Source organism: Molossus molossus, unplaced genomic scaffold, assembly GCF_014108415.1.
Source record: "Molossus molossus isolate mMolMol1 unplaced genomic scaffold, mMolMol1.p scaffold_m16_p_19, whole genome shotgun sequence".
Taxonomy (NCBI): domain Eukaryota; kingdom Metazoa; phylum Chordata; class Mammalia; order Chiroptera; family Molossidae; genus Molossus; species Molossus molossus.
The window spans coordinates 22570160-22586020 of NW_023425354.1; positions in this window are offsets into that span (position 1 = coordinate 22570160).

A 15861-nucleotide genomic window follows, 5' to 3' on the forward strand; every position below is an offset into this window, starting at 1 on the left:
TTTTGATCTAGACAACCCGCACTGCTACCTGGATGGTTTCTTAAAGACACACAGCCACCTAAATGGTTTCTGAAAGACAGACAAAATAGCTCTACTTTTTAATTCAGATTTTGACTTGGGTCAGGTGTTTGGTTTTAGGTAGACATGGTTGAGTCCAAGTGTTTGTTTGCTCGTCTCTGGCACGTGGCAGCTGAGCGGCTTATTTGCAGTTGGAGTACCACCTGCCGCGCATAACGCCTAGCACACAGCGGCAGGCGGTCATTACTGCTGACACAAAGAGGTATGCTGCATTTTATAACCAGCCCGGTCCTCACCTCTCAGGCTGTGTGTGTAAGCTAATGTGCACATTGGATGTTGCTGAATTTGAACTGAGTCAAGACCAAACCAGGATTATTCAGATCCCAAAACAGAATGTGTGTCCCTAAGCCAAAAATGCTAGATGTAGTCTTGTATTGATTGCTTGATTGTTGAAGTGAATCACTTTCATTTGATCAGTTGCTCTTACACGAACACTGATTTTCTCAGCCAAGGTTGTATTCAGAGTGTTTCGTTACTCAGAACGAGTGCACGCTCAGTGTTGTGCACAGGTGTGCGGGACTAGCACTTCTCAGATGATGGTGAACATAGGATCGCCCGCGGATCTCATTTGAAAACATTTTGATTCATTGGTCTACCAGTGGTTCTCAACCTTCCTAATGCTGCAACCCTTTAATACAGTTCCTCACGTTGTGGTAACCCCCAACCATAAAATTATTTTCGTTGCTACTTCATAACTATAATTTTGCTTCTGTTATGTCTTAGGTGACCCCTGTGAAAGGGTCGTTCAACCCCCAAAGGGGTTGCGACCCACAGGTTGAGAACGCTGGGACTCTAGAGTGTGACCTCAGATCCTGCGTGTTAAGTTCCTGAGTGATGCCGGTGCTTCTAGTTCTTGGGTCCCTCTTGGAACACCAGGGACTTAGGCAATACAGAGATTTCAAAACCAAACCAAACCACAACAACACACTCCAGAGTCAAGAACCACTCAGATGCACCTGAGTAAAATTTAGGAATTAGATGGCTCTCTTTGGCTCAGGTGAGTTGGTGTTGTTTTCATGGTAGGCATAGCCTTAGGCGTATTAAATTCCAGTTGAATTAATTTGGATATCTGAGGCTGAGGCTCCAGAGATGCCAAGTGACTTCTTAGCTACAACCTTCAGTCCACCTAAAAAGGAAGTCCTTCACTATTACTCTCTTTTATTTATTTATTATTACTTTTAATACATTTCTATTGATTTTTTTAGAGAGAGAGAGATAGAAACATCGATGTGAGAGAGAAACATTGATCTCCTGCACGCCCCCTCCTGGGGATCAAGCCCTCAACACAGGCGTGTGCCCTGACCGGGAATTGAACTGAGACCTCTCAGTCTATGGGATGACACTCAATCCCCTGAGCCACACTGGCCGGGCCTATTACTCACTTTTAATAGGCAGACGCTTTTATTTGCTCCCAGGTAAAGTGCCCCTGAGGTTGTGCAGCTCCTATCAAGGGTAAGCAGAATGAAGACTAGAGAGCACAGATTCAAGAAAAGGAAGAAAGTTAATAGAGGTTACTGCTATAATTGATGAAAATGAGATTGGTCTCATGGTTTCTGTTATGCCAAAAGCTCAGCTATTATTGCATATCCCGCTGTGATCTGAAATTAAAAGGTGAAAAGTGACCTTAACTAAATTAGGATAGTTTTATTTTGCCTCTGCGAGTACAAAAACCAAAACCAAAAAACAGAACCCAAGACACAATCATCCTGTTTTGATGTCATGTCCTTTGAGATGTGCCAGGCAAAGAAAATCAGGCCAACCATGCAGTCTGAGAGTTTTGTAAATTGGATCACAGGATAACATTGACATTTGCCGACTGTCCACAGAGCAGAAAGAATGAAGGGGTGTTGGTTTCCCACAAGATCTCTGTTTGACGGGACGCCCCAGCTTTATACCCTCAGAATGCTCTGTGCTTGAGCTCCCGGGTCCTTTGATTTGTCCAGTGGTTTGTTATGGGCCCGTTTTCAGGAGAGAGTGGTGCACGGGACCCGGTCACAGCTGAGGTGTGGTCCCTGGGACGCAGTGTGAGCCCCTCTTCCCCTCTGCAGCAGCCTCCACCGGCGCATCTCATGAGCGGTAGGTTTCACGAACTGCAACATTAGCATTCTTCACACTTTGGTCTAACTTACATCCTGTGAAACTTTCCAGTTTTCAGATACATTGATAGGCTCTTTTCCTAGTTTCCAGTGGCAGGTGAGAACCCCACCCCCACTTATATGGTGGCTCCACATCTGATTCATTTATTGCATCTAGAATTTTGAAAATGGACGAACCAAAACTGTGAGCATTGAGTCCCTAGTTCAGATAAGAAAGAATCTAGTTTTTAAAATACTGCATATATTTTTATGCCTGATTTCATACACTTTCCGATAAAGAAAAATCACTTGAATAAAGACATACATGGAATAAGAAAGGGCCCCATTACATCATGCCAATAATACTATTTTCAAAATTCTCCCTAAATTATTTGGCAAAAACATTTATTATAAGAAAGAAAATTTGCCCTGGACAGGTTGGCTCAGCGGTTAGAGAGTCGGCTTGAGGACCAGAGAGTCCCCAGTTCGGTTCCTGCTAAGGGCACGCACCTCGGTTGCAGTTTGTCCCCGGCCCTGGTTGGGTCCTGTGGGTGGCAGCCACTCAATGTGTCTCTCTCACATCAACGATTCTCTCTCTCTCTTTTTCTCTCTCACTTCCTCCCACTCTTCCTCAAGATAAATGCAAAAAAAAGAAAATGTCCTCAGTCCTTGGGTGAGCATTAAAAAGAAAAAGCCTTTATAAGGGAGAACATTTCCCACATTTCTGGCTAAGATAAGTGCTCTCTCTCTCTCCCTCCCTCCCTGGTCCTCTCGGTCTGCTCCCCTCTCTCCATCCCCTCCTTCCCTTTCTCTCCTCTTCATCGTGACTCTGTTGTTTATAAAAACTAAGCAGGGCATTGTCTGCTCCTTTCCCAGGTCTCATTCACGTCATCAGGTCATCACGGTGGGCAGGCAGGCTGTGGTCCTGCTTTGCCTACATAGAGTTTAGTGTGTTTCAGATGGGTGGCTCCACGTCTGAGTTCCTGAAATTCTGCTCAATGGGCACTTGTCACACGGTCTCTCTGCCTTGCATGCTTTGAACAACCTGACCCTATTTGGGGCGATTTCTGCAATATTCAGCCTTTCCAGTGTCATTAGGTTCCTTATACCCAGCTCCCGGCCGTGTCCTAGGCTTCAGCCGCTGGCCACCCGCCTGCTCTGGACTGGACTGTGTCCTCCCCAAACCGTACGTGGAAGCCCAGCCCCAGGGAGACCGGGTTGTGAGGCAGGGTGCTCAGGGGCGATTCAGGTTTGGTGAGGTCCCCGTGGGCCATCTCGGGAAGAGATGTTCGCTGTCCCGCCGGCTCTCCAGCACCTGGAGGGACGGCGGCGAGCTCCGTGAAAGGGCGCGCGTGCAGGCAGCCGGGACAGCTCCCCAGCCGGAGCCCTGGCGGGGCCGGGGCCCTGGCGGGGCCGGGGCCCTGGCGGGGCCGGGGCCCTGGCGGGGCCGGGGCCCTGGCGGGGCCGGGGCCCTGGCGGGGCCGGGCCCTCCCGCCGGCCGCCAGAGCTGCGGGGAAGACCGTTCTGTCGCTTCAGCATCTCGCTCTCTCGCTCCCACGTGGACTCTGTCCAGTCGGAGGGGGAAGGGACGCGGCTCTCAGAGGGGCCGCGGGTTTCAGGGAGTGCTTGGCACACAGGGGCACGGGCCCTCGGGCCAGCGTTGGCAGTGCGCTCCAGGCTCGCGTGCCTCCGCAGCTGGCCGCGGTGACCCAGCGGAGTTGGTTCTGCAACACGGTGTCAGCCGTCATCCTTGGCAGCTTAGCCAAGAATTCCAACAAGCCCTCCCGACACCCCTTTTATGCCTCATCCGCCAGAGTCCGTTTCGTTTCTTGTGAGCCATAGGATGTACTAGAGGAACATAAGAGAGCAAACCTCAGCTGCTGAGAATGCAGGACTCAGTTCTTGATTCATACGGGATTCCGCCAAGCTATTGATTACAGGGTGCTCCACGGAGATGTGTGCCGTGTACTTATACAGTGACAAGGCATCAGTGCAAACTATGTCGAGATTGTTCTAGAAATAATTACAACACATACGGGGCACATTCTGACTTGTGTCAAATTTCTTCGTACTTTGAATGCACTCTATTCTCTAATCTTCAAAATAGTTCTCAGTGAAAGAGCATAACCCCATTGTAACAATAATGAAAGAGGCAACGGAATGTTGGAGATGTTAAGTAACACATTTGAAAAGTTATAGGATTCTAGTTGGGTGGGAAACAGAACTCAGACATCTTGAAGGCATTGTGTATACGTTCACAGATATCCTCCCTTTACCATCACTTGGTATAACTTTCAAAAAAATTTTTTTTTCTTTATTGATTTTTAGAGAGAGAGGAAGGGAGAGGGAAAGAGAGATAGAAACATGATGAGAGAGAACACTGACTGGCCGCCTCCTGCATGCTCCCCACTGGGGATCAGGCCCACAACCTGGGCAGGTGTCCTGACCAGGAATCGAACCAGTGACCTCTTGGTACATGGGTCAATGCTCAACCACTGAGCCACACCGGCCTACTGTCTACTTCTGTTTTGCTCATATTCACACAAATCCATTACTAAGTCTTTTGTTCTATGCTACATATGTTTATGCCTGTGTGACACTAGCAGAAAACAGGACACTCAGATCAGAATAATTCAAGGGAATGTTTAATGAAAGGACTTTTATTATTCTTTTTTATTAAACAAAGGTGTGGGCAGGTTGTTTGGGATCCATGAGAGAGAGAAAGAGGGCAATACCCTGGAATAAAAATGAACCCCAGGACTCCAGGGGCAGCCCTCCAGACATCTGATTGGTGTATCCAACTCCTCCTATGAAGGTAGATTGAGGATGTGTCTCCTGAAATTCATGTGTTGAAGCCCTAACCGCTTCCTTACACATACAGCTGCTGAGGCACGCCTGTGGAAGCCTGGGACCTGAGCAAGTCACCTTTGAAAGCCACAGCGACCACCAGGAAAGGGTGTTTGACTAGGTGAGCATGAAGCTTAGAGTCCTAGAATCCTCAAACCTACCAAACAGTAAACTGCTTGTACTTGAAACGTAACCTTAGTTTTTGTTAGTTAAAGACTTTGCATAGCACTTTTAACTGAGATGGGTATTGAAGTTTGGCAACATTATTTTACATGGATGTTCTCAATGCACTGTCCTAGGATTCTGGGAGGCTTGGAAACTGGCAAAAAGCATTAAGCCTTCAAATTAAATCCACAGATATAGCTTTTGACAAAAACCTGATATACCAGACCATCTTTTTTTTTTTCAAAAAAGAATATCTAATTCTGTTCTACTCTGTTTATATCCAAAATAGAGAAACCTTTAGGGGAAGGTGTCAGACAATATAAAGCCAGCTCTAGTGATTGCAAAAAAAGCAGGGGGATTTTCAGTATGTGTTGAAAGTTATTTTTGATGTTTCGATAAATAAGCTCATCTCACATTTCTGTGCACTTCTTCACTTAATAAGATTTTGAAAAGTCCATCCATAGAGTTTGCTCTTTTATGCATGATCTAAATTTCAATTAATTTCTTTTGCACTTTCAGATAAAATCAGGGTGCAAATGTTGCTGTTCAATTCCTACACTCATTAAAATAGTTTAAAGTGTAGCTCTCTTTCTTTGGAAAAGCAATTTGTCACTAAGGTGTCTATTTGAAAATGTGTTTGGCTAATTGTATACAGTTGCCAAAGATCAACTGTAAAAGGGGCAGGTCTCTTAAAAGAAGACCCTGTCATGCAAACCAGAACATGTGCAAGTCAGAGATTATTAGACAACATGCCAGAGTTACGTGGCGGTGTTCCAGTGTTCACAGAGGGGATAGGGCCTTGTCTCCCCTGGTTGCTCGTGGGGGTGGATTTCTTATGACATCCCAAGAAAAATACTTTTTTGAGACCTGCACGGGAGAACAAGTGCTTTTATTTACATGGAGTTAAATCCCTGAGTTTCCAAAGTGCCATTTCCCTTTGTCCTGTCAGAGAAGAAGCGTAGCTGAGGCTTCTGTAGAGCTAAAATCAGAGCCAGTGTCCAGGACTCCTATCCATGTGGATTCTCTCTCCCTTCCTCTGTCTTTCTCTCAAATCAATAAAAATATATCCTTGGGTGAGGATTAAAAAAAAAAAAATTAAAAAAATTAAAAGAACTTACTGCAAATACATTTATCTAAATAATAGACTACTCAACCAGCCCTCATCCTGGTAATTACCCCCTCTTGAGGACAATAGCTCTTTCAACAAGGCTCATCAAGCAACTGTTTACTCTTTATTATTTGTTTATTTTTTGTTAATTCTCACCTGAGGATATTTTTTCATTGATTTTTAGATAGAGTGGAAGGGAGGCAGGGAGGGAGGGAGAGAGAGAGATGTCGGAGAGACACATTTATTGGTTCCCTCCTGCATGAAGACAGGATCGAATCTGCAACCCAGACATGTGCCCTTGACCAGGAATCAAACCTGAGACGGTTTGGGCCTTGGACTGATGCTCTAACCACTGAGAAAAACCAGCCAGGGCACAAGTGCTGACTCTTTAAGACTTGTTTCCAAAGCTTCCCCTTGCTTTGTCCACCAATCCTAAAATTGTTGTGTTATAGATTTGCTCCAACCTTATCAGTCCCCGTACTGAGTGACCTACCCCCTCCCCCAAACCTTATAAGTATCTTGTCTTTTCCCTCCTCTCTGACACAGGGCTAGGACTCTCTCTCTGCTTCTTTTACTGAAGATAAGCAAAAATTTATTCTGCTTAATCAGCAATTTATTTTGTTGGTATTTTTGGAGATCTGAAACTTAGCAGCTTGCAAATGAGAAACTGACACACACATGCACGCGCGTGCACACACACACACACACACACACACTTACCAAATATCAGGTAGCTATGAAGGGCTGTTTCGGAAGTTGCAAAGGGTAGATTCAGGCAGTAAATTAATTTTGTTGGCTTACAGTGCTAACTCATTTATTATTTTTTAAAAAAAGGATGAGTAGCTAACATTTAAAAATTGAAGATTTTATATAAAACCTGAATTTCTGGCATTTTCAGATGTTTTCTACTTGGTACTACCTGTGAGGTGCTTCAGATGTCATGCACCTGATGGGTTCACCACCGTGCCTGCCATTTGCTGTTGTTGATACCTGGCTAGTTCATTGGCGTCAGGGGTCAGATGATATGTATTATTGGCTTGGGGGGACACATGGTCATTGTCTCAACGACTCAACTCTGCTGTTGCTGCAGGAAAATGGACCTCGATAATGAGTCTGGCTGCGTTCCAATAAAACTTCTTTTACAAAAACAGGCCTGAAGGCATGATTCGTGCCTCTGGGTTTTGTAATGTGCCCACCACAGTCGTCATTGGCAACGACTGTTTGAATGAACCAGTTGTAGTCTGGCTCCATGACTGTGAGTGCCTCTGGAATCCAGGGAGAACAAGGCTGCAAGGTAAAACTAACAGAACACGTCAAGACTTTGAAACAAATACATCGGTGGACTTCTCTGTCCCGTAACGTAACGCAAGTGAGGAAAGGTCCAAGTGGGTGGCTGGACTTCCCGGAGGCTGACATGGAAACCGGTTGTTTGAAGAACATTCAAGTTGCATTTGTAAATGTCACATACATACCGGCACTGGTTGCTTCTACACATGTATGAGGAAGTACAGATTTGTTTAAAACTGTTAAATTTTGATGTAGCTAGAAAAATGTTTGTTTATATAGCACATATAAATTATAATTAGATGCACGAAACTTCAGTTTGCAAAGACTCTTCTAGTAGCAAATTCAGGACCCAGAGCAATAGCGATTATTATCTGAAAATACCACACAGTCGTCCCTTGTTTATTGCGGTTCCTCCGTTCCAGACCCTAGCGGTTGCACCTGGCGTAGAAGGATTCCTGGGGGGCTCGAATACAGAGGCCTACAGTCCATACGTACAGTAATTTTAATTTTAATTGTAATGCAGGGGTGTATAATTGACTCAGACAACCGAATGTGCGCTACATCATTTTCACTGTCTCGATCAACTTTTTAATGAATATATTTGCAAAAAACCGCGATAGAGTGAAGCCGCGAAAGTTGAAGCGCAAAGTGGCGAGGGACAATTGTATCTTGAAATTTAGTTTAAGAAATCAGACTCGTGCCAAGCATCATAATCCCCCTCCCCCCAATTTGTGTTACTCTCTGGTTCTGTAAAATATTATATTATAGGATTTTTAAAGATTTGCCTAAGTAAACTAGAAATCTGGATGGTGACCGCCAAAGTCTACATTTTTAAAAACTCCTTAATTAACACTTCACTAAATCACTCTTTTGAAAATGTTGAGAGCAGGCGGGATGGGACCAGTGTCCGGCTGTGTGTGACAATGGCTTGTGTGTTTACAAAGTCCAGGTACAGTTCTCTTTAGCTGCATTGGCAATTTTGTAGCATTTCCTTGGTTGCATTGCCAGTCTTCCTAAAGAAGAGGCACTTTTCTTTTTTTTTGCTGCTTTAATTTCTTCACCAATTTCCTTCTTAGTCTCTTGAAAAGTGGTTTCTTCCCCCGTAATTCTATTGAAACTCTACTCAAGAAGGCCATTTTCTAAAATTCTTATTGACACTTTTATTAACCTTTTTAAATTCTCATTTTCCTGGACTTCCCCCCTGGGTCCTTGAAGTTTTTGCCACCTTAACCTCTTACAATGAACATTTTGCTGATATTCTTTTTTTTTTTTTTATCCTCACCCGAGGATATTTTTCCATTTTTTGTACAGGTAGAGTAGGAGGGAGAGAGAGGAAGGGAGAGAGAGAGAGAAACATCGACATGAAGGGACACATTGAGTGGCTGCCACCCGCACGACCAACCAGGGCCGGGGACAAACTGCAACCGAAGTACGTGCCCTTAGCGGGAACCAAACCCGGGTCTCTCCGGACCGCAGGCCGACGCTCTAACCGCTGAGCCAAACTGGCCAGGGCTTGCTGATATTCTTTTATCAGTTCAGCATCTCCTTTGGTTGACTGGACCCTTCCTCCTACGATCTAGCTGAGTATTCTTTGAGGATCAATCTTTGGCTGCTGGTCTTAATTCTCTCTTATTCTTGTCCTTGGAAATATCAAAGACTTCAAACTCTCTATACTGACAATATTCTCTTGCATAAACTACGTGCCTTTATTTCTGCTTCCTGAGAATGACCATTATTGTTGTCACAGAGGACGTTTTTGCTAATGCTCCTCCATTTGCCTGATGCCAGTCATATGACATTTCTTCCTTCTTTCTTTGTGGTGGAGATTGAAATTATGTCCAGTGTTTCTAAATAAGAGAGTAAAAGCATTGATACAGCCCTTCTATTCTGTGGTGGCAACTACGATCCCTATGATGTTTACTCTATGATGTTTCCATGCGTGCCCCGCAGGAGGTAGACCTCACTCATAGATGACTGGTCGAAATTACTTGTTTAGAGACTTTGCTGTTTATATATTGGTTTCTCTAGAGTCTAATGGGACCAAGCTTCAATCTAAAGATGCTTTGATGCTTTGTTTTTTGGCCCTGAAAAGATTCAGAGAGAATTACCACAACCTTCGGGATCGATCGTGTGGACATTTCTGCACAGTCTCAGATGCACGTGGCAGGAGTCTCCCTTCGTTAACCTGCTGCCCAGGACTCTGGTTGGCCAGGACTAGAGATGTTTCCAGCCCCAGTTAGGAGGTCAGAGTGATGTGCAATACAGTTTGACATAGTGTTAAGCAGGGAATGATATAATTTTTTTTCACATTGCATTTAACAAGGAATAAAAAAAACCCATGTTAACTTAGAAGATTAAAATCTGATTTTTTTCCCCCTCAGTGTGGCTAAAAGGATCTGAGTTTTGTCTAACACATCAGAGAGATACTTCCTGGCTCTGACACCACCATTCTGTGTTCAAACAAAGCAGCGATGATAATGAGGCCCATGAGCACTTTATGAATGCGTGTTCTTTTCCAGAGACAGTTCTAAGTGGGTTTTTTTTTCTTTAGTTTTATCGTTGACACTATTACAGATGTCCCTATTTTTCTAAGTGCTTCATTCTCACCATAACCCTTTGAGGTAGGCACTATTTCTACCCTGACTTTACAAATGACATTTAAGTTGAAGTGCTATGCCCCAAATAAAATGATTATTAGATAATAGGAGCCGAAATAGAAACCCAGTCAGTCTTATTCCAGACACATGCTTGCTGTTAACCATTCTGTTATCGAACTCTCAAAACTAGGAGTCACCTTGGAAGGCCACTTAGTGAATTGGAAAGATCATGTGGGTACCATCTAGTTCAACTTGTGTTACAATTGGTCTCCATCATTTTCATGCTGTGTAACTTCAGGCAAGCTAGTTAACCTACCTAAACTTCAGGTTCTTTATCTATTACCTGCAAATAATTATTCCAACTTTATGAATACCTTTAAAATCAGAATTAAATCAGGATATATATGTGTGTGTGTATATATATATATATACACACACACAATTTTTTTTTTATACTCACCTGAGGACATTTTTGCATTTATCTTCAGATAGAGTGAGAGGGAAAGAGGAAGGGAGAGAGAGAGAGAAACATCGATGTGAGAGAGACACATCGACTGGTTGCCACCCACACAGCCCCATTCGGGGCGGGGACAAGCTGCAACTGAAGTAGGTGCCCTTAGCAGGAACCGAACCCGGGACTCTCTGGTCCACAGGCCGATGCTCTAGCCGCTCAGCCAAACCAGCCAGGGCAGGTAATACTTCTTAAAAGTCCTTGGAACAAAAGGGTCTTGGAACATGATCACTTAACAGTGTTGGTTCCCTTCAAATCCTACAATTCAGGTATCTTAGTTGCCAAGTTCTACTGAATATATGTCTTTGAAATGTCTTTCATACGCATTCCTTCCTTTCCATCGTTATCCTCATCACAAACAAAATATAGGCTATGTTAACGGCCTTACATTCCATGTGGTACGAACGCCACATTCCGGCATTCGACGGTGCTCCCTGTCTGCTCCTCCGGTGTTCCACCAGCTGGGCTTCCTGCGGCTCCCCCGGGAGCGCTCTTTGCCCCCAGGACTGGTCCTCCACACTGTCTCCCGTGCTGCTGCTGTCTCCCCCTAATGCCTCGTTCATGCTGGGGCCCTGTCTTCTGGCCCCGGGAAACAGGAGTGCACACAGGCCATGAGGGGGGAAGAGAGTGCTTTTCTTTCACTTTCTAATGAGAAACCCTCTTAGCTGGGGACTTGGGAAGTTCTTACTACGGTCTCAAATTTGAGAAATTTGAGAAAACTAAGTCAACCGAGGTATTAACATCTAGAAGCAACCCGGCTGTGTTTTTCACATCGGAATCAACAGACCCTCTTCACCGCAGAGCCGCCAACACAAAGCTGTCGTGGGGGAGAAGCGGGAGGCGGGGGAGAAGCGGGGGGCGGGGGAGAAGCGGGGGCTGGGGGAGAAGCGGGAGGCAGAGTAGAATCCCAAGCTGCCTTCGTGATCCACCTTGATCTGCGCTTTCAAGGTGAACATACAGAGAAATACAGGGAAGATTAGGCAAGACAACGAACTAATACTACTGTATTTAAAAATATATTCTGCAATTTAAGTTTTTGCAGATTAGGAGGAGCTTTTCTCCCAGTATGATGAGCAGACATTGCTGTGGTTGAAAGTAAGAGGATTAGATCTGTCCAATGTGTTAAGGCAAATCCAGACCATAAAACAACACACAACACACACAGCCGGATCTGCACAGGTGTGGCTTGTTTTAGTAATACTCACACATGGTGGCAAATTTGGGAATAAAAAATTTTTTATCAGTCTAATCACATGTTGAATTTTCTTGCAAAACTTCGGCTATTAAGACATTCGAATATGATCTTTTCTGAAAGGGCAGTCTTTTCATAAAGCAAAGTCACTGTGCAGAATTTTCTATGTGCAAAGGTGGCTTTCTGTCTGTCGACTCTGCTACAAGCAAGTTCCTGTATTTCAAGAATCTATTCATTTTTTTCAGAGTGATATCCAATTGGAACCTTGGCAACTTCAAAAGACAAAATGTGCTTGAACTTGAGCAGGCTTTCCCCCACAAGTGGAGAGGCTATAAATAATGAATATATTTACAGTGCCAACATCGCCTTTTTGGGACTCAGGGTGGTGCAAACATTATTACCCCAACACCTCTTTCTTCACTGTGTTCCAAGGCAGAAGGAGATTGCTTATGACGTCAGCTTGCCAGGAATGACAGCATCTAGCAAGGAGGACCTGAGTGGGTGTTCGGTAATTATGTCAGCTTCAAAGTTAAAATGTTATGGTAAACGAGTATGAGATGAACCCTTCTATCAACCCACTTTAAAGGTGGGGTTAATATAAATGTTTCTGCAAGTACAAGTACTGAGAATATGGATTATAGGAGATGAAGGTTTTATGTTGGAAGAATATGACTGCTACAAAGGACCACGTATGTTCATTTGTAAAGTCAGTTGCTTAGCCCTGGCCGGTTTGGTTCAGTGGTTAGAGCGTCAGCCCATGGACCAGTGAGTCGTGGGTTCGATTCCGGTCAAGGGCACGTACCTCGGTTGTGATTTGTCCCCAGCCGTGGTTGGTGTTGTGCAGGAGGCAGCCACTCGATGTGTCCCTTTCACATTGATGTTTCTCTCTCTCTCTCTCTGTCTGTTTCTCTCTCTCCCTCCCACTCTATCTGAACAAAACTGGAAAAATGTCCTCAGGTGAGGATAAAAAAAAAAAAAAAAAGTCAGTTGCTTAATTGAGTGTAAGACGTGGCTGCTGTGAACCCTTTGAACTCTTTGTGTTTGGAGGCAGAAGAGGTTTCGTCAGTGGACAAGTCCAAGCTGTGATACCAACACCTCTGAGCTGCAGGGGTTTTGGACGAGTTGTGTTTCTTTAAGCCTCGGGTTCCTGAGGGGATAAAAATATTACCTGCTTTACAGGGTTATAGGGAATGTTTAAAGGGTAATAATGTAGAAATTATTTTGTAAACTGTAGGCATATTATTCAGATGAAAAAATATATTTTTTTCTTTATTTATTTTAGAGAGAGAGGAAGTGAGAGGGAGAAAGATAGAAACATCGATGAGAGAGAACATCGATTGCCCACCTCCTGCACGCCCCCCACTGGGGATCGGGCCCACAACCTGGGCATGTGCCCTGACTGGGAGTTGAACTTGCGACTTCTTGGTGCAAGGGTCAATGCTCAAACCACTGAGCCACACCAGCCGGGCTTATTCAGATTTTTTATGAATAAAATGGTTTGAGTCCTTTTAGGTACATCATCACCATGTGGCAGTAAATGTCTTGATTATATTTGTAACCTCTTGCTTGCTCCCTTGCCTCTCGTTTGCCTCACTCCAATTCATTTCTTACCCTGCACCTGGGGGGCGGGGGTGTCTCTTTCCCTCTACCCCTCTTCAACCTCCTCCTTCCTATCCTTCCTCCCCTCCTGTACCATCTCCTCCTCCTTCCCCTTCTCCTTCTAAAGCAAATGCATGGGCAGTTAAAGAGAGTAATACAATGAACAACGGGGTCCCCTACGGGGGGACCTTAACATTCTACCATGTTTTCTTCAGAATTTTAATGAAATGAAACATTTCATGTGAAGCCTTCTGTATACATTCTGGGTCCCATTCGCCTCTCTCTCCTTAGAGGCAACTACTGTCACATCCTGGTTAAGAGCAGGGTTACAATTGGCATTTACTAGCTGTGTAACAAAGACAAATTACTTAATCTCTCTGTTACTTAATCAACCCAGTTCCCTTATCTGTAAACTTGGAATAATAATGATATCTATCTTATATGTTGTGGTGGTGGTTTAATGGTAGAATTGAATAACTGTAAAATATTTGTAGCAGTGCATGACGTTGGTTCCACTCTCAAAAAATGTCACAATGACTTGCTGGTAGCTGATGTAGAAGTATCATGAATTTTTGGTATTTATCATCCCCAGGCATGTTGTTGCAGATAATTACCTATTTATGTACCCTACATAGTAACAAAAGGCACATTTTAGAAACTGACCTAATTGGTATCACATATATGTATCACTTACAGTGTACTTGCTTTGTTCACCATTAGTTTTTGAGATCTATCCGTGTTGCTTAATACGTTTTCAGTTCATTTTTTTCTTTTAACTGCTCGATGGCGCTTAAGACATTATATAAGTGCACGGAGATTTATCTGTTGTCCTGTAAATTGGCATCAGCAAAAAATAAATCAGAGGTTTTCCTAATTCTTTTGCTGATGTACATAAGGCTGAAAAGAATAACATTTGTGGTGAAGCCTTTATTCCAAGTCTTGCAGTTTTCTTAGGGACTACAGTCACGAGTGGAAATGGTGGGTACGGAGATATTTATACCTTTAGCTTTCAGCAGTGTGGGCAGATAGTCCTTGATGGTGGCCGTACCAATATTCACTCCCTCCGTCAATAGGTGAGAATTCCTGTTTTCTCATAAATAGGAGGAATTGTGAGACTTTACAATTTTTATCCATTAGGGTGGCTATGAAATGTATTTTGCTGTGGTTTTAATTAGATTTTGCCAAGTGACTAGTGAAGGTGAGAGTCTGTGTAAATGTTTATTGGCCATTTTGCTTTTATTTTCTGTGACCTGCCTATTAAATCTTTGTTCTGTTTTTCTCTGGGGTTGTCTTCTTGCTGATCTGTAGAAGTTCTTTATAATTCTGGATACTAGTCCGTTGCATGTATTTCGGATATCTCCCGCAGGCTTTGCCTTGCCTTTTAGCTTTATCTTTAGTGCTTTTACTGGAACGGAAGTTTGATACTTTAACGTAGTAAAATATATAATCTTTTTTTTCCCTTTTCATTTCTTACTTAAAAAATGATACCCTTGCCCTGGCCGGTTTTTCTCAGTGTTTAGAGCAACAGCCCACGTTCCAAAGAGTCACGGGTTTGATTCTGGTCAAGGGCACGTACCTTGGTTGCGGTTTGGTCCCTGGTCCTGGTTGAGGTTGTGCAGGAGGCAACCAATCAGTGTGTCTCTCTCACATTGGTGTTTCTCTCTCTCTCTCTCTCTCTCTCTCTCTCTCTCTTTCTCTCTCTCTCTCTCACTCTCCTTCTCTCCCTCTCTCCCACTCTATCTGAAGATAAATGGAAAACAGATATCCTCGAGTGAGGATTAAAAAAAAATTATACCCTTCTCTAAGGTCTTAAATGTGTTTCTTATATAATCTTTAGAATTGAAGTTTTGCTTTTCCTACTTCGATCTCTAATCTAACTGAAATTAAATTTTTTTCAAATATTAATGGGAATCTAATTTCCTTCTTTTTAAACTTGATTAACCAATTGTTCAAAGACCATTTATTTAAAAATTCCCACTTCCTGACTATGTATAATGATAATGATAATGATGATGCTGTGAAACGCACACATCTTTGAAATATATACACACATGCAGTATATATACAGATAATGTATGCAAACATATGCATATATGTATATAAGTGTATAGATCTAGAGTCGTCTCCCCTTGTCTGCAGTTTTGCTTCTTGTGGTTTCAGTTACCTGTGGTCAATCCCAGTGTGACTCTATTAAATAAAAAATGCCAGCGCCCTGGCCGGTTTGGCTCAGCGGTTAGAGCGTCAGCCTGCGGTCCTGAGAGACCCGGGTTTGGTTCCCGCTAAGGGCGCGTACCTTGGTTGCAGTTTGTCCCCGGCCCTGGTAGGTCGTGCAGGTGGCAGCCACTCCGTGTGTTCCTTTCACATCAATGTTTCTCTCTTTCTCTCTCTGTTCCTCTTTCTCC